At 47.4% G+C, this 24287-nt stretch overlaps 1 protein-coding gene across 1 annotated transcript in view; it reads right to left on the minus strand.

The window, feature by feature from the left end:
- MBNL3 (muscleblind like splicing regulator 3) overlaps nucleotides 1-23190 on the minus strand; it is a 92396-nt gene extending 69206 nt beyond the window's left edge. The window contains exon 1 of the mRNA XM_027687380.1: nucleotides 22965-23190. The gene's annotated coding sequence lies outside the window, so the exon portion shown is untranslated. The remainder of the gene's footprint in view (nucleotides 1-22964) is intronic.
- Between the last annotated feature and the right edge of the window lie 1097 nt (nucleotides 23191-24287).

Below are 24287 nucleotides of genomic sequence, written 5' to 3' on the forward strand. Positions count from 1 at the left end.
AGCCTGATCCCAAACCCCAAAGGCATTATTGTTGCACAGGTAGTCATCATTTTGACAGGAAAGATGCTTTATTCTTTAAGTGTCAGACTGGGACTCGGGAAACAGGGGCTCAAATCCTGCTGCAGCCACAGGTGCCACAAGTGACAAGTCTCTTAATCCCTCAGCAAGCTGGGCGGGGGGGGGCTGTTAAGTTCCCATCTCTCAGTGATGTTTGGCGGATAAAATGCAGGCATTAAGAAACTGCTGCGGTAAAGGCTGTATAAGCATTGATGAACAGATCTGTTTCAGACCCCACAGCCATTACAGTACGAAGCAGGATGCAGAAGGGAGAGCAGAAAACACGCACACACACATAGATCTGCCCCATTAATCCAGCAGGCTGCAACAGGATGAAAGGCACGCCAACAACTCCAATCCTGCTTGCGCAGCAGTAAACACCCTCCCAGCATGGCAGGGAGGCACTGCTGCGGTACATGCAGGGGAGCAGCCAAGCCAAGGGGCATCTGGAAGGTGTAAGGATCAGTTCTGGCACTAAGTACCACCCACTCAACTCTGTCCAGTGCCCCTGTGGGACAGAGGGGGTTAGGGGTGCAGGCAGAGAGGAGCTAACACAGCTAAGCCCTGAAAAAGGCAAGGGGAAGTCAAAGTCACTCCTGAGGCAATTCCCAAGCCATTCAGAGTTAGTGTGTTGGCCTCTCCTGCCTTCCACACACCTCAAAATCTGTTATTCATTACTCTCCATCTCACTGCCAGGTGGATGAATCAACATTTCAGGGACTGAATATCCTCTGTTTTTCCCAAGATGCTTGAGTCATTGACACCAACTGAAGTCCTCAGATCTTCGATTCTCTCCTTACCTTCCTGCATCTGTAACACAAGAGCCTCCAACTTTTCTCCCCTGTGGAAGTCTTAGTGACCTGAATTATTTCCAGTTTCCCACTTAAGGCCTGTGGCACAGTTTTCTTCAGAAAGCATTTGACTCAGCATGAAACCTCTGAATCAAAACCAGGAGCCCAAGAAGGTGGGCTCTAAGCTAGCCAGGGCAGATGTACAGGTGAACAGTGTCTTCTGTGTGCCCCACCCTTCCTGCCACCAGCCTGCAGCCTCCAGCCCCATGCAAATACACAAGTATCCACACCTTCCTGGTTGGGTGTCTGTCCAAGCTGAATTTTAAAGGAGAAGGCAAAAAAAAAGCCAAGTAGGGATATATTCCACTTAAACCTTGAAGACACATCTGAACCACCATCCATCAATGTACTTATTTCCCCCCACCCAAGGGAAGAAGCTTGGGTGATGGCAAAGGGAAGAGGATATAGAAGGCAAGTGAAGTCTTTGTTTTAATTGGCTGCTGTTAAGAACATTAGAAGGATGTTTGAAGGAGAATGATTACGGGCAGAGTGCAGAGGAGGTAATCAAAGGTGTCCAACAAACTGAATTTATGATGTAGCTTAGCAATCCATCACCTGGCCCTCATTCCTATATACATGCACATACAAAAGCCTCAAAATATATTTAGCTCAGGGGGTCTGGAAAAAAGTGGCTGTTCTTCTAGCCCCAGCTAACAACACTTTACTCCTTATAATATTACAGTAGCAATTTATTTCAAACAAGGGAGGGAAACCAGATATAAAGGAAAAATTGCTTTAAATTCTTAGTGTGAAGACAACTTTGTTTACTAAACCCATACGAGGGAACATATGTGTACAGCACAAACTCAGCAGTGGAAATTTGGCTCCCTGCAATTCCCTGTGATATAGATGCATTTTTTCCAGAGGAAGTCCAATGGTCTTGTTTGTTTTCACCACTAATAGAGGAGTTCAATGAAATTTTCTATTGGGAGAGTCTAATGAGGTCAGAATAAAAGAACAGAGTAACTAGGAAGGAATGTCACTGCATTTTATTTTTAGAAGAAGGATAAAGGTGGGGCCTCGCAAGAGGCAGGGGATGGGCCTGTTTTGGCACACAGGGCCAGGCTGGAACGCTTGGTCCTGGGAGCCTGAGGGGGTTTAGAGCTTTTCTTTTTTTGCAGCAGCAAATCCCTTGCTGAAATCAGTGAAAGAATGGAGGGGTCCAGCTAGGAGAAGAGCAGTGTGATGCCTGGGGGTGCGTGGACAGTGGGGCAACCGCCACCCTAGGGAGTGATTGTGGGGCAGCTCTCAGCCATGCTACCCTCCCCAAACTGTTCCCTTTTCTTGCCTGGGAAGAAGACTGCCTTCAGTGGCTCCATTTCAACTGGGGATCTCTCTACTGCACATTAAAGGGAATCCAAGTTACAACAGGGTAAATATGGAGCGAATCAAGAGCAAGAAAAGCTCAGTGAAGCAGCACGGGGGGGATAAGGGGCTGCAAAGGGAGCAGCCAGCAGTATAACAGGGAACAGGACTGACTCTGTCGTTAAGGCTGGATGTCAAAACCCAGAGAGACAGCCTCAGGGAGAAGAGATGGGCCACAGTAAGGCTATGAAAATGAAAAGGAAGGAACAAAGTTAAATAAAAGAACCGAGGCGGGGCGGAAAGGGGCTTGATTGGGATAAACAGGTAAGGAGGAAAAAGAGTGCATTCAAGAGCAAGCAGGCCGTGGTCTGTTTCCTGGCACCAGCTAATCTGATTGGCACGGAGATACAAGAAACAGAGGCTTAAATAGCTCATGGGAGCAGATCTTCAGCTGGGGAGAGCCATCATCACTCAGCAATTAACTCCCTCGCAGGCTCTGCCCCCAGACCCGAAGCACAGAGCTGACCCTGCTGAGCACAGCCAACGCAGAAAGGAGCACAAGATGAAGTGTCTTCCTAAGGGTTAACAGACAGCAGAGAACAAGCTGTTCCATGCATTCAGGTCACGAAAAACAGAACTGGGACTTGACACGCGCACCATGCACACACTGCTCTGCCAGGATCACCAGAGCCCAAGTGCAGGAGCAGCCAACTCTGCCTGCTAGGAATGAGACTGCGAGAAGCTTCACCTTAAAAACATGCAAGGACAGTGTTAACCCCGGGGGAGTATCGCTTAGGGAGCATCAGGCATCTGAGGAGACCAGAAACTAGCGTTTCTGCTCTGCTTCCTGATATTCTCACTAGGAAAGGAGTAAGGGAAGGCCCATTAGGGGGAAAGTGTGCAGGGGTAGGTGCAAAGCACTCTTTCACGCCTCCTGTGCTGCCCAGTGCCGCAGTCTCCCACTTGTGCTGAAGATGCAGGTGGAAACAACCCAGCAGCCTGGAACCAGAACCACAGGAATGTTTCAGGGAGGGCAAGAAAAATGCTCCTTGACAGGCATTCATGGGAGGCTGGACTTCCCCCTCCAGCATGCAAGTCCTCAAACATCATGTGTCAGAGTGGCACACTACATCCAAGTCCTTCTTCTGCTCCTGTCCACAGGCAAGTGTTGGCAGAGAGGGCAAGCCCTCTGAGCAGCAGGAGTGTGGAGGAACAACCCTCCTTCCAGCTGGGCTACAGCTGATGAAAAGGATCCAGCAGCCCCCACAGATGCCCAGGAGTAACAGCACAGCAGACACGCACAGTCTCCTACTCTGGTGCTCTCCAGCCTCCCACTATTTCTAACTCTGAGGACTTCCTAAGCCTGCTGTGGTTTGCCTGTTCACTGTTCTCCATCCAACTCCTTGCTTAGTGCTTGCCCACTCTCCCCAGCACTTTTGCAAGCTTCATATGCCCACTAGACCTTTTGGCAAAGGCTTTCAGAGCTCCACCACAACTCACATGAAGGAGAAAGACCTCCTTTGGAGTCCGTGGCCACAATCATACTCTTATCATCCTGTCCTTTCCCTGGTCGGTTTTATGGTATGCTGCAGACTAAGCATCAGTCTCTTCCCAGAGACACATGCTTTTTGGGACTTCTAGTATCAGCAATGAACTTTATGTCATCATGGCCAGCCTTTGTGAACGAAGATTTGGGAAGGGCTCTACCCACATTTGCTACAAGCGCGCTGGTGGCTAAAGAGGCCAATGTGAGATAGACAAGTCTGGTTCCAAAAGGCAAAGCAGAAATACTCCTTGGATGGTATCGGCAAGACACGATTCTTTCTGTGTTTAAAAAGCTTATTTTCCTCTCAGATGAAGGGGAGGGTCAGAGTGACACAGAGTAATTGTGGGATGAAATGGAATTTCCAAACCTTTCTGGAAGCTCAACACAGCAAGCCTCATTTCCTACCCCGGACTTAGGAGAAAGCTTGCAATTAAAAAAATTACCTGTGACCTTGAATACAAGGGCTAAGATTTAACTAACCCGCATTCAGGATTTGTTAATCAAGAAGCCCTTCTGTAAACTACAGCACAAAGGCACTTTTCCAAAGATCAAGTTACCTCTGCCCAGCCATGCCATGGTGGAAATTTTAGAGACCTTTATATAAAAGCTCCAGAGGAGTGTTCGCTCTTCACCCTCTGCCCTGCAAGGAGCCAGGTCAGCTGGAGCCTGGCTCAACCCATGGCTAAAGGAGGGCTTGCAGTTATGCAATAATGATCACAACCACGAGGCCTTCTCAAGGGACTGATGACCAACTGGGTGGGGTTAGATCACAATCCACAGACCTAATCAGCATCTCAACCTCAGGACCTGCACGAGCAGAGGCTGCACCAGGATTATAAAACAAAACGAGAACATACTCTTAAAACATGCTCTGGAGAGCCTTAGAGCTACTCTTCACAGATAATCACATCACAAGTACAGGGCAAGGTTAGCAAATAAGTGCCCAGGGCTAATGAGCCAGTTTATTCCTTTTATCTAGCAGAGAAGTGTTTTTTACCCTCAATCTCATGGTAACAGTACCTTGACAGGTGCAGTGCCCACAATAAATACTATGTCTGTCCCATATTCTGAATTATCCCTTTAGGGATGAAAGCAAAGATACATATTCAGGGAATGGATGTTTCCTACACCCTCCTGCACAGCTTGCAGCATCAGAAAATTAAGCTGACTGGAAGAGCAAAGCCTGATGCTGCCCCTAGAGCAGAACTTGTTTGGAATCATTACTCATAGGCCAGTTAGACTAAGGAGTTGGCTACTCTGGACCCTTTTCTGCTTCTCTCTTTATGGATTACAGGGCAAAATACAAACTTCAGAGAAATGTCCTGGAATTGCCATATGCCCTAGGACACCACATATATTCCACTGACACTAGCACTGAGCCCAACTCTACCCCTCTCCTTAAATTGTCACTCTGCCTCTCAAAAAAAATATCAGCTGCAAGCCTTTGCTCTAACAGACCAGCTGGGATATCACTGAAACATGGTGGCAGTTGGTAATTAGTATTTTTAACTCTTGGGAAGCAAGGCAGTACTTCCTGCTGGGGTTGATTTTAACATCCTGTCCTCACTCCTCTGGAAGACTGACTCACCAAGACGACATCAGGTGTAGATGTCTGTGCACGTGGATGGACCAAGGTCTTAGAAGCATTAACAGACTATCAGGGAGCTATCAGGTTCAAATGGTCTTGTCTCCATCCAGGCAGATGTTCAGCACTGTAGCACAGATTTGTGCAGTTTTCCCCATCATTCTCCTCTTTTGGCAGTTTTAGTTGCTAGATCAGTACATCCCCCAAGCTCCATACCATCTCTGTTCAGGCAGGGCTCTGCCTGCAGACAGGAGAGCTCTTTTTAACTGGATCTTTGTTCTTTAAACATCATCTAAATATCACTCCCTTAACACCTGATTTAGTATTTCAACCCCTTTAATTACACACAGTGGAGATTTTATCGGAAATCTGATTATTGTTTGAAAGTCTGAGCATTTCATCCCAGCCTCAGAATTGATCTATCGACTGCCTTTAAATCTCACATTTTAATTTAACATTTAACACTTTATACCCGCATTAATTACATTTCCCATGATCAATATCAACAAACACCGTCTCTGGCCCTCTCCTGATAGAGTGACCTTGGAGACCCTGCTCTGCCAAACACTCAAGATAGCTTTGCTCTTGAACATGGACATTTACAGGGCTGATCTCTCCAGTGGGAGAGGAAGAGAAAGAAAAAAACCATGAAAAACAGCAGTACTAAGTAAGTAGCAAGGTTTAGTAAGCAACACCACCAGCAGAGATGCACAGGTACAGACCTGGCCATGGGACTGGCCTGGCCCCAGGACATGGGGAGCAGAAACTCCAGCCAGCTCACCATCCATCTGTCCCACTCCCACCTTGGCTGGAGGGGGACCAGGCTCTGAAGCAGGGAGCTACCACGTGTAGGCTCTGTTGTAACTCCTGCCCACACTGAAAAACAGGTGAGCTGGGCTTGGCCTGTCCAAGAGCTGCACACAAGTACCGGGGCACGGGAAATGCCTGATGGGCTCAGTATCTCCCAGCATTTAACCAGCTTGCAGGTTTAGTCCCTCTGTTTGCCTCAGCACAGCACAACACAGAGAGCAAAGTGCTTCCCTGATCCCCAAGTCTAGCAGATCCTTTATTAGCAGACACAAACTGCACAGACTAATTAAGGAAGACGCTCATCACGCTGCCTTTCTCTCCAGCCACTGCCAGCTCTCAAAGGTGGCTGCTATAAGGCACTGGAAGGGTCTGGCTTTGCTAGGAGGACAGTACTAGATCTCCTTCTCTAAGCCATGGGAAGCAGAACTGGATGTGCTTGAGGAGGGTCAGGTCCTCCTTGTACCCCGTCTGCAATGCATTTGTGTTGCAATTGGAGATGGAAGACGATAGTGTCCCCAGCGCTGCAGAAAACAGGAATATTTGTCCCTGAATAATTTCTCTAGCATATTAAGCACAAGTCATTCTTATGCAAAGACTGCCCTGTACAGCTGCCAAGGTCAGTAAGACCTTGCTTTATTTGCTGCATAAGGGCTGGCTGCGCAAGTTTTACCTTGTACATATTTTTCCATGCATTCTTGTGTCTTAGATTTCCCTGCTGCTAGTGTCTATGCATCTTGCTGTCTGTTCAGTAGGTCATGCTACCTTCTCTGGCTGTTGATAATGACTACCCAATATCCAATGCTCCAGAACAGTCAAAATTCCAGCAAACCGACTGCTATGGTATGTTTAATTCAAAAGACAGCAAGGACAATATTGAATAACAATTTTCAAGGAAAACATGCTCCACAGCTTTTGCTAACAACATCAATATGTTTCTATTTTCAGGGGGTCGTGACCTGCTATCCACTCACACAGGCATCACTGTTCACATTCTAGTATCTACATACAGATGATTTTTTGTGCAAGGATTGCATTCAACTACATGGCACTGCCTGCACACACAGGCTCTGGATTAAATATCAGCAAGTACAGACTTCAGGAAACAGCCAAGTGCTGAACAGCCTGGGTCTAAATAGATGACAGGGTCTGAAAATAAGGCTCCAAGGTTTTTTAAATTGCAAACACATTATTATAGACCACAGCCAATAGTTATACCTAGACTAAGGACTGCCCCTCTGCCCAGTTTACTAAACCCTATGACATTGCAGGTGCAACAGTCAAATTTAGATATTTGCACAAGGAAGAAAAATAGTATTTTGAAACTGTACAACATCATGATACTGCAAAATTCAAAGTTTCTTGACTTTTAACCCAAGCAATTCCTTTGCAGAAGAACAGTTAAGCAACCTACCTGAGGTCAGTGGCCAGGTAGGTAAACTTCACAAGGGCCTGCCCTGCTCAGGAGTCACACTGGTCAGGAAGCATCGTGCCTTGCCCCAGCCTCTAAACCCAAATCAATGGAGAGATGCAAGCAAAAATGTCCAACACCTCCCCTGATCTGCCAGGATTAGTGCAGCAGAGTCCCCAGTGACAGCAGACCGACTTTCTTGCTGGTTTATGTCACCACACCTGATCCACCACAGCAGTTCTGTGCTGAGCTCCTGCTTATCAGTGTGCGATGCAAAAGAGCTTCCAGATGCAAACAAGCTTCAAGCCAGTGAGAAGATCTGGTCTGGCGGGAACAGCAAGCCAGGACTCCACACAAGGGCTCACACATCCTTCTTGCAGCTCAGAAATCAAGCAGCTTCAGCTGTCTCGCTTTGCACCCCAGTGTTGCTCGAACCCCGTTCACAAATTACAGTTAGTAACACTAATCTCACATCACCCTGAATACTTGCCCTGAGGGCTACAAGCTCCTTGGGGTAGAGATCGTCTTCCCCTTTACTCTGCAGTAGTCTCTGACCTTGGTAAGACTCCACAACCATTGCAGTAACACAAACCATCGTTCAAGCTTAAACACATCCTGGTGCCAGCGGTCTCTCAACTGGAGACAGGCAGCACTACAATGGGGCTGCACAGAGGGGTTAAGAAGCACCGCTGAAAAGGGATGCAAACAAGGACTCCAGGCTCTGAGCAAGCACACTCTGCCATACAAAAGGTGAGCATCACTTGTGAGCAAGAGCTGTCTGGCTGAGCATACTGCCTTTGTTAACAGAGAATGCTATATGATGGAGAGGGCTAATTAACTGCATTTTACTTTGGGGGACCCAGGCTTAAATCCTGGCTCTTGTCACAGCTGAAAATGAATTTAGGGACCAGAATAAGAGCAGAGATAATTTATTTTCTACATAATCATCAAATAATTGCCAGTCTCCTGACAGAGAGGTCTAAAATTCTATGAAGGGTACTAGTGCTTATGCTATTATTTCCCTAAATATAAAAGTTACTAAGGATTGATGTGAGCAGTCATCACAGCTACCCATGCTGCTCAGCTGGGCTGAGCACCCCAACATGAAGAATCTCACCATTCAACATGGTGTGTGCTTCGTGATGCAGTGCCATGCAGGTTTCATGCCCAACAGGGAAGGGAGCCGTGCCTGGCAGGATTTAAAATTCAATTTGCATATGGATTCATATATCCCTTAAATTTAAAGGGACAAAGCACAGCCCTGGTGTAACTCTAGTCACTTCACTGGAAAACCACCAGGGCTGGTTGTGGTCCAAGGGAGATGAGGGTAATTTCCCCACTTCCTCTCGGCTGAAGGCCGCCCAGCAGAGCCAGTAGGGAAGCAAGTACTTTCCCCATAAAGTAATTCTCTATTTTTATCATGCTAAGAAACTTTTTCATTTGGAAACTAAAGCTCCTGCTTCAGGAAGAAGCCAAGCACCCTCTTCCTTTTCTGACTTTTACCACAGAAGTTTTCATCTAATCAAATAAGCCATTTTTCCACTGAAAGGAATCATCATGGAAAAAATCAGAACAGCAGACCAGCTCCTATCCCTAAGCAAGAAGTACAGATAAATTACATTCCTGACTCTGGTGGTTGTATGCTCCTTCATACTACAGTTTGCAGTTCACCCTCCATGCCTCAGATCACCCATCCCAAATGATGGAGATCCTTGGTGTCAGAGCACTTCTGAGAACAACATACTCCATGTGTAAGTTAAGCAGCAGCTAGTGATCATGAAGCACAGTTTTGGGCACAATATGCTGCTCTATTAAAGTACAGGGTTACTGCTTCTGATGTGTCACCACCCTCCTCTTTCCTCCTCTCTCAACAAAGAAACAGTCTCCAGCATCCTCAGCAGCCAGCACAACTGAATTTGGGCACGAAGACACAATGGAGGTCAAAAGGAGAACAGAAACATTTTCTGAAGCAGCCTCCAGCACACAGTGCTCCAGCACACAGCACAGCTCAGCAATACAGCACCTTTCATCTGTACCAAGCAGGAGACCCAGACACTTAACCCTTCCACACAACAAAGTGAGGGGTGGGTGTTGTCTTCACAAGTTTTACACCAAGCCAAAGGTTTGTGTGGGAGGTTTCCCTTGAACAGCAGCAGAAGAACGCTTAAGGCAGACTTCTATCCAAAAAGTCAAGACTAAGGCGGAAGGGATCAGTCAGAAGATATCCATGAACTGGGGAAAGAGGGAGGAGCAGCCACAATGCTCTGGGGATGATGAACTCAGGGACCAGGAGGTCCCTGCTCCCAGGCACGGTGAGATTCCCAAGGCCAAACCAAATTCTGCAAGTAAGGGCCATGCATCTCCCCCCGCTGTTATCTTTAAATCCTCTTTATTCCAAAGCTATTCTCTACCCTCCTTCCCTTTTAATCAGGCCTGACCTACAGATGTCAGCCTCATTTCGGCTAAGTCAACACAACTGCCACATCTAGGATGCTGTTACAGGAAAAAAAACCTTACTTACACTCTTGGCTGGATTCCAGAGTCTACTTCTTGGTCTAGACCTGACCTCGTTCCTCTTCTGCAAGCTTAATCCTATACCTTAAGGGCACAGCAAACACACAGGGACTCCAACGTGGGCCTGTCTCCCCTTCAGCCTGCAGAGACCCTTTTGATCATGCTCACAAACACCAATAATCACTGACGGGAGGCTCCCTCAGAACTGATTGTTCTTAAAGAGCACACATGTTCAAAAGCCAAAAAGCAAACAAAACACACAGTACTTTCTGAAAGCTAAACCCCTACCCTAGAGCTCATCCAACAGGACGCAAACCTTCAATCAACAGGCCCCAAAGTTTCCTCGGATGCAGCCCTGGCCTCGCACTGAAACCATACCCAAGTCTGGTACATCCAGCTTCATCTAAAGGTTAGAACACGAGTTTGGGTTGGAAACAACCTTAAAAATCATCTATTTCCAACACCTATGTCATGGGCAGGGATATCTTCCACTAAATCACGTTGCTCAAAGCCCCATCCAACCTGGCCCTCAGTACTTATTCATCCTTTATCAGAAACACAAGACAGGACACCAACTGAACACAAAGAACTTCAACCAGATACCACATCACCCTTCAACAGCACCTTACCAGGCACAGCCCAGTGACTTGCTGCAACAGTATATCCCAAGAGCAAGCCAGTTTATGGCTCCTCTAGTTTGCCACACGTGGCCTGTTCCTTGTTGTCCCCACCCCACATGGCCAACAAGCAGAAGTCACAAGGCTAGAGGCTGATGGACATCAGCTTGTCCTATCTTGCCTAAGCACATCATACAAACAGTGTATCAAGACTTATGAGGATCTGGCTCCTGCACTCCCCACCTTGTGACTCAAAAACCTCAACCTTGGTGACATACCAGTAGCAGCAGTGGAAATATCAACCCACGAATGAGGTATTAGCAAATAATTTGTTATCAGCCTATTCCAAGAAGGCAGCTAGCTGTGGATTCAACCTTCAGGCAACAACACAGGTTTTTCTTAGCTCTCAAAGACATTTGCATGGTTTTGTTAAGTGTTTGTGGGGGATGTTCAAAACCCCAATTATCTGTATCTGACACGAAGCTGAACCAATACCCTACTGGTCAACAAGAGCTGTAAAAAAAAACAAACAACTCCACCAAGGCTAGAAGGAGCCTTTGGAGAAATTGTCTGAGCTCTGAAACAGTCCTTGAATGTGTGCTGCAAGAAATCCTCCATACAAACACACCTTTCATATCACGGGAGGAGGAGGAGGGGAGGGAGAGGAAAAGAGATTAAAAACAAAAGCCAGATCCTCAGGTAACAGAAAAATCAGAGATGCTCCCTCAGTTTACACTACACAGATTTGAGCCAAAGGTGCTTTTACAGGCCTTTTATGAAATATTTTAATTTGCCTTTCTACCTGTTATGCGTGCAAGCTAGGCAGAGCTTTTCAGAGAAATTATTTATTCAGTTTTACAGTGACTAACCTGAATTTCCAGACTGCTTCAAAAGAAAAACTGAAGCATTTCTTTACAAAATGCAAAGAGCATTAAGCTTCTTCCCCCACCTTGTTTTTCCTTTTCTTTTTTCCTTCATCCCTCAGCTGAAACATCTCTACCTCTCATCTAATAAATAAACAAATTATGTATCTTTCCACAAAAAAATGCTCTTCCCTTCACCTCCATGCCAAAAATGTGCTGACAATTTTTTCTTTTACTTTTCTTTGCTGAAACCACTTGAAGTGGAATAAATTCCTTTTTTTTTTTTTTTAAATTGATTTTTCAGTTTAGCCACCTACTCAAAAAAAACCAGCAAGTTTACATCACTGGCTGCAGTCTTCCAACCTGGAATAAACTGAACACAATGCTGAAAGCGTGGGATTACCACTGGGTTGGCATTAGTGGGACACCCTAGGAAAAAAAGCCAGGGCCAAAAGGAAATTACAGGGTCAGAGAAAGTGGCCACACTGTTGCACGAATCACCTCAATGTTACTTCCCAGGTTAACTAGAAAGTAGCATCACAACACAAATACAATTAAGGCTCTAATCCAAGTCCATCAAATGAAGGCCCAGTTCCAAAAGGCAGGAACTCACCAGGATACAATTCTGGCACCCAGGGGAGGAGTCCTGGGGACAGGGAGCTCAGGTAGTATAGATCTGTCTTCACCGTGCCTTCACTATGTGCCTGCTGCAGGGGAAGCAATGTCACACACAGCAGGTCTGGCTTAAGGAAAGGTTTAAGGTCCTTAGAACTGTATTTCATCACGAGTAAGCTCCACTTCTGGGAGGTGGAGGGCGGATGTGTGGATAACTGCCCACTTGTGTGGAAATGCCCTCTACTCAACCCAGCCTAAGACCTTCACTTACAGGAGGCTGTGATTAGGGGATTCAGGTCATGAGCAAGCAGATCTCACGCTTTAATTCTCTCTCTCATTTTGGTTGCCTGGATCTCCAGGATGAGCAACATCACATTCTTGCAGAAACCTAAGCTCGTGTGCACCAGCTCTCTCCCTCAGAAGAGGGAGATGCATGAAGCCGATCGTGATAACCTCCCACCCGAAGGTGTCAGATGCTGCCGTGGTGCCATGGCACCCTCTCCCCACACTGAAAGTAAAAACAACAATCCTAAAGCCAGTCTTGCTTCTTTGTCTCCACAACCCAGCTAATAACACTGCATCAAATTCAACAATACTGTTGCATTTGTACCTCCCCTCAGGCAAACCATCCAGAAAGTTGTACATCCAGAACTACAGCAGCCTGCACCCTCTCACACTCTCCCAGCTTTCGGTTTCCTCATGAGATCACCCTGCTGAAAACCACTTTGGCAACACACAGGTTTAAGACCATCCTAAAACCACCCACACACATATCAGATTGCAGCCCTTGTTTAACTCTCCTGTAAGCATCATGCAGGATTAGCCCCTTGCTAAGTGATCTGGGACTGCAGTAACATGCTCACAGCTTTGCCATTTATTTGTGGCAGCTTTCACTACCTGCAGATGCTGTCCAAAAATACAGGAGGAAAATCTGTGCCCTTGGGAGCTCATAGTCTAAAGGCAGAGGTCAGGAGAAACACTCTGTTCTTATTAATGCAGTTCTATGGAGAGCTGGGGAAAAAAAAAATCACGTCTGTATGCTTCTCAGAAGCAGATTAAGGCTAATAATACAAAGATTACTGACATTAAATGAATTTAAATTCATTCTTCTACCATTCAGAATATTAAGTTTTGTACGTTCCTCCCAGGATCACTCCCATTTGTAGTCAGATTCACTTTCTGCCTATCACGAAGTTGTTATATTTGGACTATAATCACCACAATGGACTTTTGCCCCTCGACACTTTTGTTGTACCAAGCGTCTTATAAAAAATGGATTTGCAGCATTATTTCAACCTAAAAAAAGGGAAGACAGGATGCTTGTAATTGCTGCATAACTCTGCAAACAAGGTTCTGCAGTCCTAATGGGTTCTCTGCCTATCAACAGGCAAGGGGACAGTCTCACTCATGCTACAGCAGTGTTACTCCTGAAGAAGGAACAAGTGGTGTTCAGCCCTGGGCTCTGACAGGGAGTGGGAGCTGACACTTGCCAGCCCAGCCATGCCACAGCATCAGCACCTGTCACAGGCACACAGGACCAACAAAAAGTGTTTCTCACTCATGACCAAAACTCAGTGTTAAATTTGAGTTGCTCCTCATTAACATTCAGACTCAACTGAAGACACTGCTCTGCCCAACCCCCACTAGGAATTTAATAGTTTTACAGCCAGCACCAGCAAACTGAAGATGAAGCACAGTAACAAGAGGAAACTCAGACACAGATCTACTTTCAGGAGGAAAAAAACTCCTTTTGGAATTTAAGTTTCAGTTCAACTGTAGGATCCCTCTCCCCAGACATCGTGACATTGATGAAGAAATATATGAGGATGCTCAAAAGAAAGCCATCAGACAAGCAAGTCACCAGCCAAGCCATGTGTTTGCTGCTGAACAACGACCACGCTAAAAGCGCCTCACAAGTGCTTGCACCACATTTTACTGAGAGAAAGCGAACTCCATGGCAAAAAAACCATATCTGGTGTGCTTGGCTGGACTGTGGCCTTCCCCATTTGCTCTCCTGGTCCCCACATTGAAAAGTCAAGGCAACACATCCTCAGGCCTGTAGAGCTGGAATCAGCGGGCAGTTATCTGAAATGTAGTTTGTGGTGAATTGCCGCTGCACAGGATCAGCTCAATTCAACTGTCCAGTCTTTTTGTTTCAAAAAGGGTATTACTGCTGCTCAAAGGCACCTCCCCTTAGCTCAGGGCCTTATGCAATGGCTGCATTTAGCATAACTCTTATTAAATCAGCACATAATTATAACAGTGTTTTACTGAACTAAAAACCCCAGCACCTTGCGAAAGGCCATCAGTGACCAGCTCAGCCTCACCCACACAAACGCTCTCCTACAGCCCTGGGTGTCCTCAGCTCCACTGTCACCACCATTTCCAGCTGACTCAAGCACAGCCTGCATCGGCTCAAGGCATCATTCCTGCCCTCTCACTTGGCCAGGACAAGCATTCATGAGACTGAGCACAAAGCAGAGGAAAGAGGACAGCAGCAGGGAGGAACCAGAGCGCACCTTTCAGTGACAAAAACCATCTGAAGGGCATGAAACCGCAGGCTCAGCTCCTTATGGCACCCATGGAGCCAAGTGCAGACAGCACAGCCTGGGAGCTTGAGCAGCCAATGGCTCTGCCTTGGTCATGCCCACTGTCAAGAGGTTTCCACCGTTTTCCCAAATACACACATTCCCCATGTTTGCTTCTTTCCTTGTGTGTGCTGAAAGCCATATACATTAAAAACATGCTAGAGGAACTGGGTGCAGACCTTATGATATGGATGAATTCTGCAGCATTATCCAACCACTCCTTCTACCCAGTAGGCACCAGGTACTGTGTCTCACAGGTTGGCTGGCCAGGTGGAGATGCTCCAAGACCCAGGGGAAAACTTTCTCATGTAAGCTGGCATGTAAAATGGTGTAATCACCCAACTAAGGGCATTTAGGACAACCTCTAGAGCTGGGCTGAATTTACAAATCCTGGTATCTCTAGAGAAACAAGATGGGTAGCACTGTACAGAAAATAAATACATTTGTTATTAAACACACTGGAAGCTTCCCTATACCTTATGAATGGATCTCAGGGTCTTGTCAGAAGGATAAACCTTCCACCTCACATAGGACATGGAATGAATTTGATGAATTTGTTGCTCGGCGGCAGCATCCTCATTCTAACCTTGGTATCTGAGCAGCAGTTACTGAATGAGTCATATTACAACACAGTCACTGGAGCTGGAAAGTCCCCAACCCAGCAGGTCTCTCCCTTCAGCAAGGTTCATAAAATCTCATGCAGAATCTACCCCACATGCCCTACTCATCTCCTCAGTCTCAGAAAAAACATGGATCACAGCTACTCAACCAACTGCTCTGCAGACCCTGAAAACCACGGTGAAGGGGGTCAGTCCTGGGTGAGAGCCAGCCAAGCCACGGGCAGACGGGTCCTAGAGGGTGTGCAGAGCAGGTACGGGGAGGATGGGGACAACCTGCCTCCACTTCTGAGCAAGGTGGAGGGGGCTGGTTGCATTCAGAGGCAGCAGAGGAGGTACCACCTCACTGCAGAGAAGCAGGAGGGAAGGGGCTTGCTGGTCATCCTTCAGGAGTGCATCCCACTCTGGCTGGCCTTATTCACGTGACCTGAAGTGTAGCTTCCTCAAGCACAGCATGAAAGGTGCTGCTGCATTAGCCAGACCATGCCTGGGTACTTGGGACACGGCCAACGTTAGCTCAAGCTATGCTTAACGAAGGGCACTGAGGGTGTCACACCAAGTGCTTCATTGAGTAATTAGTCAAGCTGAATTCATCAGTGATGGACTTCATCTGAGAAACAAGCAGAGTACACAGGATGCAGGCATTCATTTCTGGATCCAGGAGTCAAGTGCAAAGGCAAGGTGGAGATGCCAGTGCCAAAACCTGGGCAGTCTGTCCAAGGGCATGAAGGCATCACAAGACACCTCTGCACTCTGGCTTCTTTCATCAGACAAAACACCAGCAACTGGAGGCTTCAGAGAAAGGAGGATAAACCACCTGTAACCGTGAGGATTACATATGTGGATAACCACTCTGTTTCTTTTTTTTACTTCAAAAATAGCTTTACTGAAATGTATCTGAAGGTGCAATACAAGCCCCCTGGGCACTGCTCATGACTAGTTATATAAAAAATGTTCAGACTATATTTGAAAGGAGCCCACTGATACCTGGTATGGCTATAACAAGGTTTATCCATTTTGACCTGCCAGCTGCAGACAGAGTAGGAGAGCCTACAAACTGAACAGCTTGATTAGGAGTGACCAGCATTGATCAAGAGTTTTGACCAGATTTTGGGATGAGGAACACAAGCACTTTTGCTGCCCAGCCAGGGAAGAGCCTAAAGAGCCCAATTCTCTCTTCTCCATCAGTTTTGTACCTTATGGCCTGTGGTAACACTTTGCATGATAACCCAGTGCTCTGGAGAACAATTCCCAGAGCAGCCTGGCAGCCAGCCATGGCTCAGAGCAGGTGATGCTCTTTTGCAGGAGCTGGTTGGAAAACTGGGCAGGATTTCCCATCAGTGAGATGGGGACATTTGGTAGTTCATCATTCCAGCCTTTAGGACTGCTTTAACGAGTGATCCATCAACCCACACGGGCTCCCTTCCCAGCATCACAGCCCTGCATGGCACAACCACACCTCCCCAACATACAGTCCCAGAACCCTTCCACCAAAAGATCACCAAATGCTTCACAAACACTAATGAATTAAGTCCCAGAATCCCAATTAACTCCAGCAGCATTATCCCCTCATGACCAGTTGCACAGAAGCAGGCTGAGGTGTCCCAGTCTCCCTGTGAGCCTGCTGAGGAGCCAGCCATGGCAGACAGACCTGCCATCTCTCTCCCTCTGCTTAGCTACAGACCTGTGAGCTATTTCAAAGGCTCTTTCCAAAACAGAAGGAAAGGAGAAAAAAAGAAAAAGCTTTCTGTTTTCCTGGAAAAGCAGGTTGTGTAACAAAGAAGGCACTAATAAAGGTTTCACCATCCAAATTAAAAGTCAAAGGCAGCAATAAAGCGTCTCTGAAATATAAGAAACACGTTGTGTGCAGCGTGAAATTTATTGCTGCCTTGCAGAATGAAGCCAAACATCTTAATATGGAAAAACACCGCTACTTTTGACCCAAACAGATTGGGAACAGGAAGTAAAAACAAATCACCCAGCTGCAGCAGAGAAACCAGTGTTTCCTGCCCATGCTTACCCTGCCCAGGGCCGCACACCGCCTGCCCAGGGGCCAATCGCACCCAAACCAGACAGTTTGTTATTAAAGCTCTTGGAGGCAAGATCAGGCTTTTATTGAAGGGGAATCAGCTGGGGAGAGCCAGGTAAACGGGACTGCAGGAATCATCCCAAATGCTGCATTCATTTGCAAACTGCACAGGGCCACGCTCCCTTGCGAGGGGATTCCCCTTCTTCCAGTGGCTCTCTCCATTTTCACCAGCCAAATTCCTGACTCAGGACAGGCATATTTCAGGAGTTAATTTTGGTTTTATTACATCATCACCAGCAAACCCTGAGAAATTAAGTCAAGCCTCAATTGGCTCAAAACATAATTACATTTCTCTTAAATAATAGCTTTGCATTACTTCATTTTTTGTTGGGTTTTTTTTTGAGCTCGTGCATATTACATCCTAATTATATTTTTCAAGCTTTCATTTGCAGCTACAGGAATAACCCAGAAAGACATACAGATGAGCTAATTTTCTAATCATCACTTGAGTAAGGACATGGAGCTTTAAAAAAAAGTGACAGATAGACCAAGGGACCTGCAAGAAAAAAAGAAACATGCAAAATTGACAGTCCAGCATCTCTTTTGTTAAAGCCAGTAACTCAATGCCAAAGAGAATGGATTTAAGATCTCAGCAGAGCAAACACTGAATAACACACATGTAATGCAGCAGAAAAATGCCATTTACACAAACACTACACACTGAACAGCAGCTTAGAACTTGGTATTTTGACTAAAATTCGTCTTTCAGCAAATCTTACAAGCATCACTTTTATCAGCTCAAGCAGATTTTTCCTACAAGACTTTAAAAGATTACATGCCAGGTGTAGAATACTTCATAAAGCAGAATTAGATTTTTTTTACTCGTGTGATTTCTTTTTTTTTTTTTTTTTTAAATAATAGCAACCAGCAAATTACAGCCATTAGTACAACACTGCCTTCGCAGCAGATTTATGGCAGCATTACCGAAAGCAGAATTTCACCCAACAACACTTCTGGGTAACAGAGACATCTGCAGAACCAAGGGGGAAAAAAAGCACATAAACATGCACAACCACACATTTTGTGCATTACCATCCAAGACTTTTACAAGGACGGGTGTTTTGTGCCACTGTTCTGCAAGACAGCACCCTGAGCACGCACAAGAGTATGGTATGCTCTCCTGCACACAGTGACCTCCAGTCCTACCTCATATTCTTTTAAATGCCTCACCTTCATGCTCATAAATACTGCTTTGGCAGAGGGGCTGCACCGCGAGGAGGGAAACACCCCACACTCCAGTTATCGTGCTACAAGAAATCCTCCTTCTGCCCCCCCCCCCAGCAAACTCCCAGCAAAAAATATCCAAGTTTATCATGCCAAGGAAAGAACAATAAGTGGGAGTCTGAAAAGGCAGTCAGAAGTACCGCCAAAAAATCAGAGCTCTTTCTCAAAAAATGGCCCTCCCTTAGGAAGCCTGCCAATCAAACCCGATCACGAGGCTGTTTTCCGAGGGTGAATAGAGTTCTTATTGACACAGCTTATGTCTGCAGCATGCAGCCCTCCACAAGGCTTTCAAGAGCAGATCGGATTACACAGACACATTCTCTCTGATTTTATGCATTCAGAAGCCCTCAGACATAAAATACCCGGCTCAGAAGGCCACCGCTTTTGCAGCTCGCTATCGGCCTCCCTGCTTTTACAAAAAAAAAAAAAAAAAAGGCAAGCAAACAGATCCTGGCACCTTTACTTGGGCTCCCGAGGCCCTCGCCCTCGCTCAGCAGGGCCAGATAATTTGGAGGCCAAGCCACAGATTTGCTCCATGTGAGTAATACAAGCGACTCATTCCCATGGTGAGCACTTAACATCAGGATAGGAGAACGAAAAAAACAAATATCTGCTGACACCATTTAAAATGGGGGATGATAACATCGCTCTGGGTAGACAATCCTTCCTGGAAGATGGCATGGAAAAAGGGGAGGATACACACCTTTTAAAAGAACAACACACACTGCAAAGCTTAGCAGGCAAGAGGTACCCAACTGCAAAAGCATCACAAGCACACAAATTCAGGTAAATTATCTATTGAGTGGCAGCAATTTGCACACAGGGGAACCTGGAGAAAAATTAAAAGGGTACATTTATACAGTTTCTATACTTAGGGGGCACAACAAGGAACTCCATTCCAGCAGCAGACACACATACAGAGCCCAGGGTACCCGTGATGCTCATTAGAGGTGAACAGAGAATTACAAAACATTATAAATGCTCCAGCTTAAAGACTGCACTTCAGCAAGCGAGACAAGCCTGTGCTTAAATAATATGACAAATTAGGACTTGAGTATTGGCCTAGAGAAGGATGCATGCACTGCCCAGAGGTCTGGACTACAACAATTAAGAAGAAACTCACAAAAAAAAGTCTAAAAAGCAAACCAGTACATTACACATGGGTAAGTGGATCCCTATCACCTAAAAAAGGAACTCCTGCATCAACTCAGCCACACTGAATTGAAACTTCTCACTGAAATATTACATATGGCAAACACAGCAAATCAAGCAAGCTTGAGCTTCAGAGCTTTTAAGGGATTTTAAGAGCAAACACACACTGTTCAATAAAGACATCCTCTCCTTCCTGCTTCCAGGCTACAGTCTCTCCCCAAACCAGTGTTTCTACCATGTTGCAAAAAATTTTTCTCACATTTTTCCTAATGTTGGAAGGTTGGACCTGGGTAACAAATTCAGGATGCCATGTCTGCCTGAAGTGGCAGTTCTTTGGTTGGACATTTGCACTGTTTTCAGAGCACACCAAGAGAGCCACAGCTCCTATGACTACCTTTGGAAAAGACAGATCTAAGCCAAGTCTGGCTGTCAGTGCTCAGCCTCCCTCTCAATGAGCAGCCCTGTGTTTCTAGTACTCAGTTTTCACACGTGACTTCTAGCATGGTCATGGTCAGAAAAGCCTGCTCCTAGGAAGGCTGAGTACTCTTTCCCAACACATCTGAGTCACGCAATGGTTTGCTCCACTGCCAAGGCCGAGTTCTCACCACCAACACAGCAGGGGTGTCCTGCTGCAGGAATCAGTCACCAAATCCTCACTGCAAATTCATCATCTTCACCTGTGCCTGTGTTAGCCACAAAGAAAATCTTCACTTGCTTTCAGGCTCCTGACTGAGCTGCAGGCAACTGATGACTAGGACAGCCATGGTTGGACTTGTGCTTTTAGGAAGATCCATTTGCCAGACACCAGCCATGCAGTTTGCTGTGGTTCAGCCCCATCCTGTCCTGCCTGTGCCCCACAAGTCCTTGTGCCAACACAACCATTTCTGTGGTCACATGGAGAAGTGAACCAAGGAGCAGTGAGGGCTATAATGAGAATCACTTTTTTAGCCGTTATTCTGCAAGATTATTCTTAATTCACAAGGATGGTGAAGAGACAGGAGGGAAAGGGCTGAAAGCAGGACCGCTTCTTCCACCACAGCACCAGCTTCAAAACTGATTTGCAAGCTACGCTGCAAAAAGTAAGAAAGTCAACCTCTCCCTCCTTGCAGTCACAAGTTTTTAAGTTGCTCTTTGAGATTCACTTAAACATGCAGAACAGCTCTCAAAACCTCATTTCTGGTGGCACCGTAAGTGCAAAACTCTACCGACCATGTATTTTATTCCTCTTGCCAAGTCAGGGCAAGCCCAGGAGGAAATTTCTAGGTCTGTAAAAATCTAAGAATAACATTAAGGCTCATGCCATCCATTCCCCATCAGAGAATATGAGGGCAGAGCAGGCCACCACTGCTTGCAAAGTGGAACTGGGCACGAAAATAACTAGAAAATCTTCTGTGTGGATACAACATCTCAACATCTCAGAGGGACAACTGCCCAGCATCCCTACTGTCAGCAACCTTCCTGCAGCACATGGTCCAGCACTGGGAGGGAGGAATGACAGCCCTAGATCTGCCTCCTCATTCTCCATGTGGGTCCCTCACTCTCCCACAGCAGTGGGAAGGATGTGGTACCCTGAATTCTCCTGGCCTAGCCAGATGCTGCAGGAGGCTGAGTAGCACAGATTACAGCACAGTGGGGCTAATTTCCTTGCTGACCACCAGGTCTGCTTTGGGTCCTTGCCAGTATATCCCAAAAGGCCCATAAGACAGCACCAGACCCCCAACAGCCACACAGCTGTATGCAGCCTGAACCAGGGGCATATGCACAACTCAGCCACTTCTAGGAAGGCCGACTGCACCCAAAGCAGACTGTTCCTTCTCCTGCTATAAGTATATCCCATAATACCTAGAAGCTTCAGCACAGTCCATTGTCTTTCAAAGACAAACACTCATACACCGAAATAGCTCTCAAACTTTTCTGGGCCATCTCTACTTTAAAATTACTTCATTTAAATATGTACCATGTCTATATATATACACACACACACACACACACACACCAAGGGAAATTAGCATCGTGAGCAGGGCTGGTGCCCACACACCGTAACTCTGCACAGCCTCCCAGGTCTGCTGGTGCACAGCTGTGCTGCCAGGGCTCCACACCAGTACAACCCTACAGCAAACCAGAGCCACTCCAGAGCCCCATCAGGATCCTCCCCACTGGCAGGAGCACCGGAAAGACCACAGCCTGAGGGCTCTCCACCAGATCACTTGCTAACACACATCTTTTTTGAGGTATGGAGACTGATGGGGGCAGAGAAGTTTTAAGACCAAATTAAAGAGTCCTTTAAGTCCTCCAGTTCTGCACAAAGCTGAAGCCCCAAGTCCTCCCTTCAGCAGTTTTTCCTACCCCTCCACCCCCACCAGGGCCAAGCTACATGATTCAGACACCCATGAGTAAATAAAGCTCCATGGAGCAGGACTGTGTCATGTAAGGCATTTCTTCAACCTAGAGAGCAGCACCATTGTAGCCTCCATGTACTACCTTAACAGCAAAACACCCGCAAGGAGGACCCACAGGGGGAAAAAAATCTCTGCAACCCCATGAAAGCTGCTATATGGAAACTTTTAACTGCACTACTGCTGCATAATCCCAGAAGAACTAGCTTAATTCAGACTGCTCCAACTCAGACACTCGATAGTTTCAACACGGTATAGACTATAACCTCACTCTAATTACAGGATCATGTTACATGTACAACAACTGCTGCAATTCAGTCTTGCCTGATACACCCCAGCTCAAAATTGGTCATCCCACCTCTCACTCTCATACTTTTTGGCAACCTTTGAATGGAGGCAGGAATACCTAGCAACACCTCAGCATCTGACACAGACGCACCCCAAGCTCCAGAAAGATTAAGTCATTAATTCCTTGCGCTAACGAAGGCAACGACTTCCATCAACGCAGAATAAACTAGTTTTAGGCAAACAGCACGGACACCACACTACTGCTCACATGCTTCTCCGTGCAAACGCAATACAGGATTACTGCTAATAGCCACAGCATCGTGAACCCGCACGTCGCTCCCCGAGCCAGGTGTTGATCACACACGGAGCCTATCCGAGCAAGACGGGAGTTTTCAGAGACGCAAAAGCTGCAGGAATCAGGCTTTCGGAGTTTCGCTACCTCAAAGGCAGGGGATGTTCCTTACAGCAGCGCACGTCTTGCCTTTGAGCTCAAAACTGCATCCGCAGCTCCCGCTGCCATGAAAGGGGAAGGTTTTCTCCCCGCAGCCGCTCGCCCGCGCCTGAGCCGAATGTTAACAGGTCTGTGCCTCGCGTCTGCCTCGCCACCGCCTCATGCTCGGCCGGGGAACGCTCTGCTCCCCGGGCGGACGAGCTGTCCGGCCATGGCTCGGCGATGATTCAGCAAGGGGGTGGCTCCCGGTGGGAAGGCACACCTCCTGCGAGCTGTCACACCGCGGGGCCGGGGCAAAATGGGAGAGAGAGAACTTGCTCTGTCTATCATGGCTGCACTTTCCAAAATGCGTAACCTGCCTTGGCAGGGTTCAGGGGGGCGAAGGGGCGAAGCGCGAGGGGGTGGGAGGGGGTATTTCCATCAGCAGGCACATGGAAATAATTGAAGGAAACATCTCGAGGCTTTTAACTATCGCACAAGTAAATGAAGGAAGAAAAAAAAAAAAAAGCCAGACAGTTTGGGAGCCAGCATCAACTTCGCCAGGCTGTGTTCTTTGTTTCTAGGCAGACTCCAGTGCGGTGGCAAGAATGAACAAATGCGCATGTCTTCATAAGAGTCCAAAAAAAAAAAAAAAAAAAAAAAAAGGAAAAAATCCCCCCTCCCCTCCGGCCCCTCTCTCGGCGCTGCGGCGGCCGGAGCCCTCCGGAGAGAGTTTGGGCTGCTTTTCCAGAAGTAAAACTCCACTTCCCTCTGCTCCGAGCAGGGGTTTTGCAGCGCTACAAGGCTTTCGGGGGGCTACGGCAGCGCCTGCAACACTTTCGGCTGCAAAAAAATTAGTTTCGGTGCGGGTTTCGCGGTATATTTTCTTTCTCTTCCTTTTAAAGCCCAGCACGCCGTCCCCGCCACGCTCCGGCCGCGCCAGCCGCCCTGCGCACCGCCCGGCGGAGCGGCGCGGGGCCCGGCCCGCCGCCGCCAGACAAAGGAGCGATGCGGAGCCGCGCCGGCACCCGCGGCCGGTCCGTCGGCGCTCCCGGGACACCCCGGGACCAGCACCGGCACCGGGACCAGCCCCCGCCGCCGAGCCCCCCTCCTCCCCGGAGCGCGCCCCCCGTGCCCGCGGCTCGGCGTAGGCACCGAGCCCCCCGCGGCCGCCCCGGCCTTACCTCGGCGGCGGCGGCGGCGGCGGCGCTCGCAGGCAGCGGCGGCCGCTCCGTGCCACGCGCGGCGGCGCGGGGCGAGCCACGGGGGCCGGTTTAGCGCGGGGGCCGCCTGCGCGCCGCCATTTTAACGCCTCCCCCCCCCCCCCCCCCC

Source organism: Neopelma chrysocephalum, unplaced genomic scaffold (genome assembly GCF_003984885.1).
Source record: "Neopelma chrysocephalum unplaced genomic scaffold, ASM398488v2 Primary Assembly neopelma1_73b, whole genome shotgun sequence".
Taxonomy (NCBI): Eukaryota; Metazoa; Chordata; class Aves; order Passeriformes; family Pipridae; genus Neopelma; species Neopelma chrysocephalum.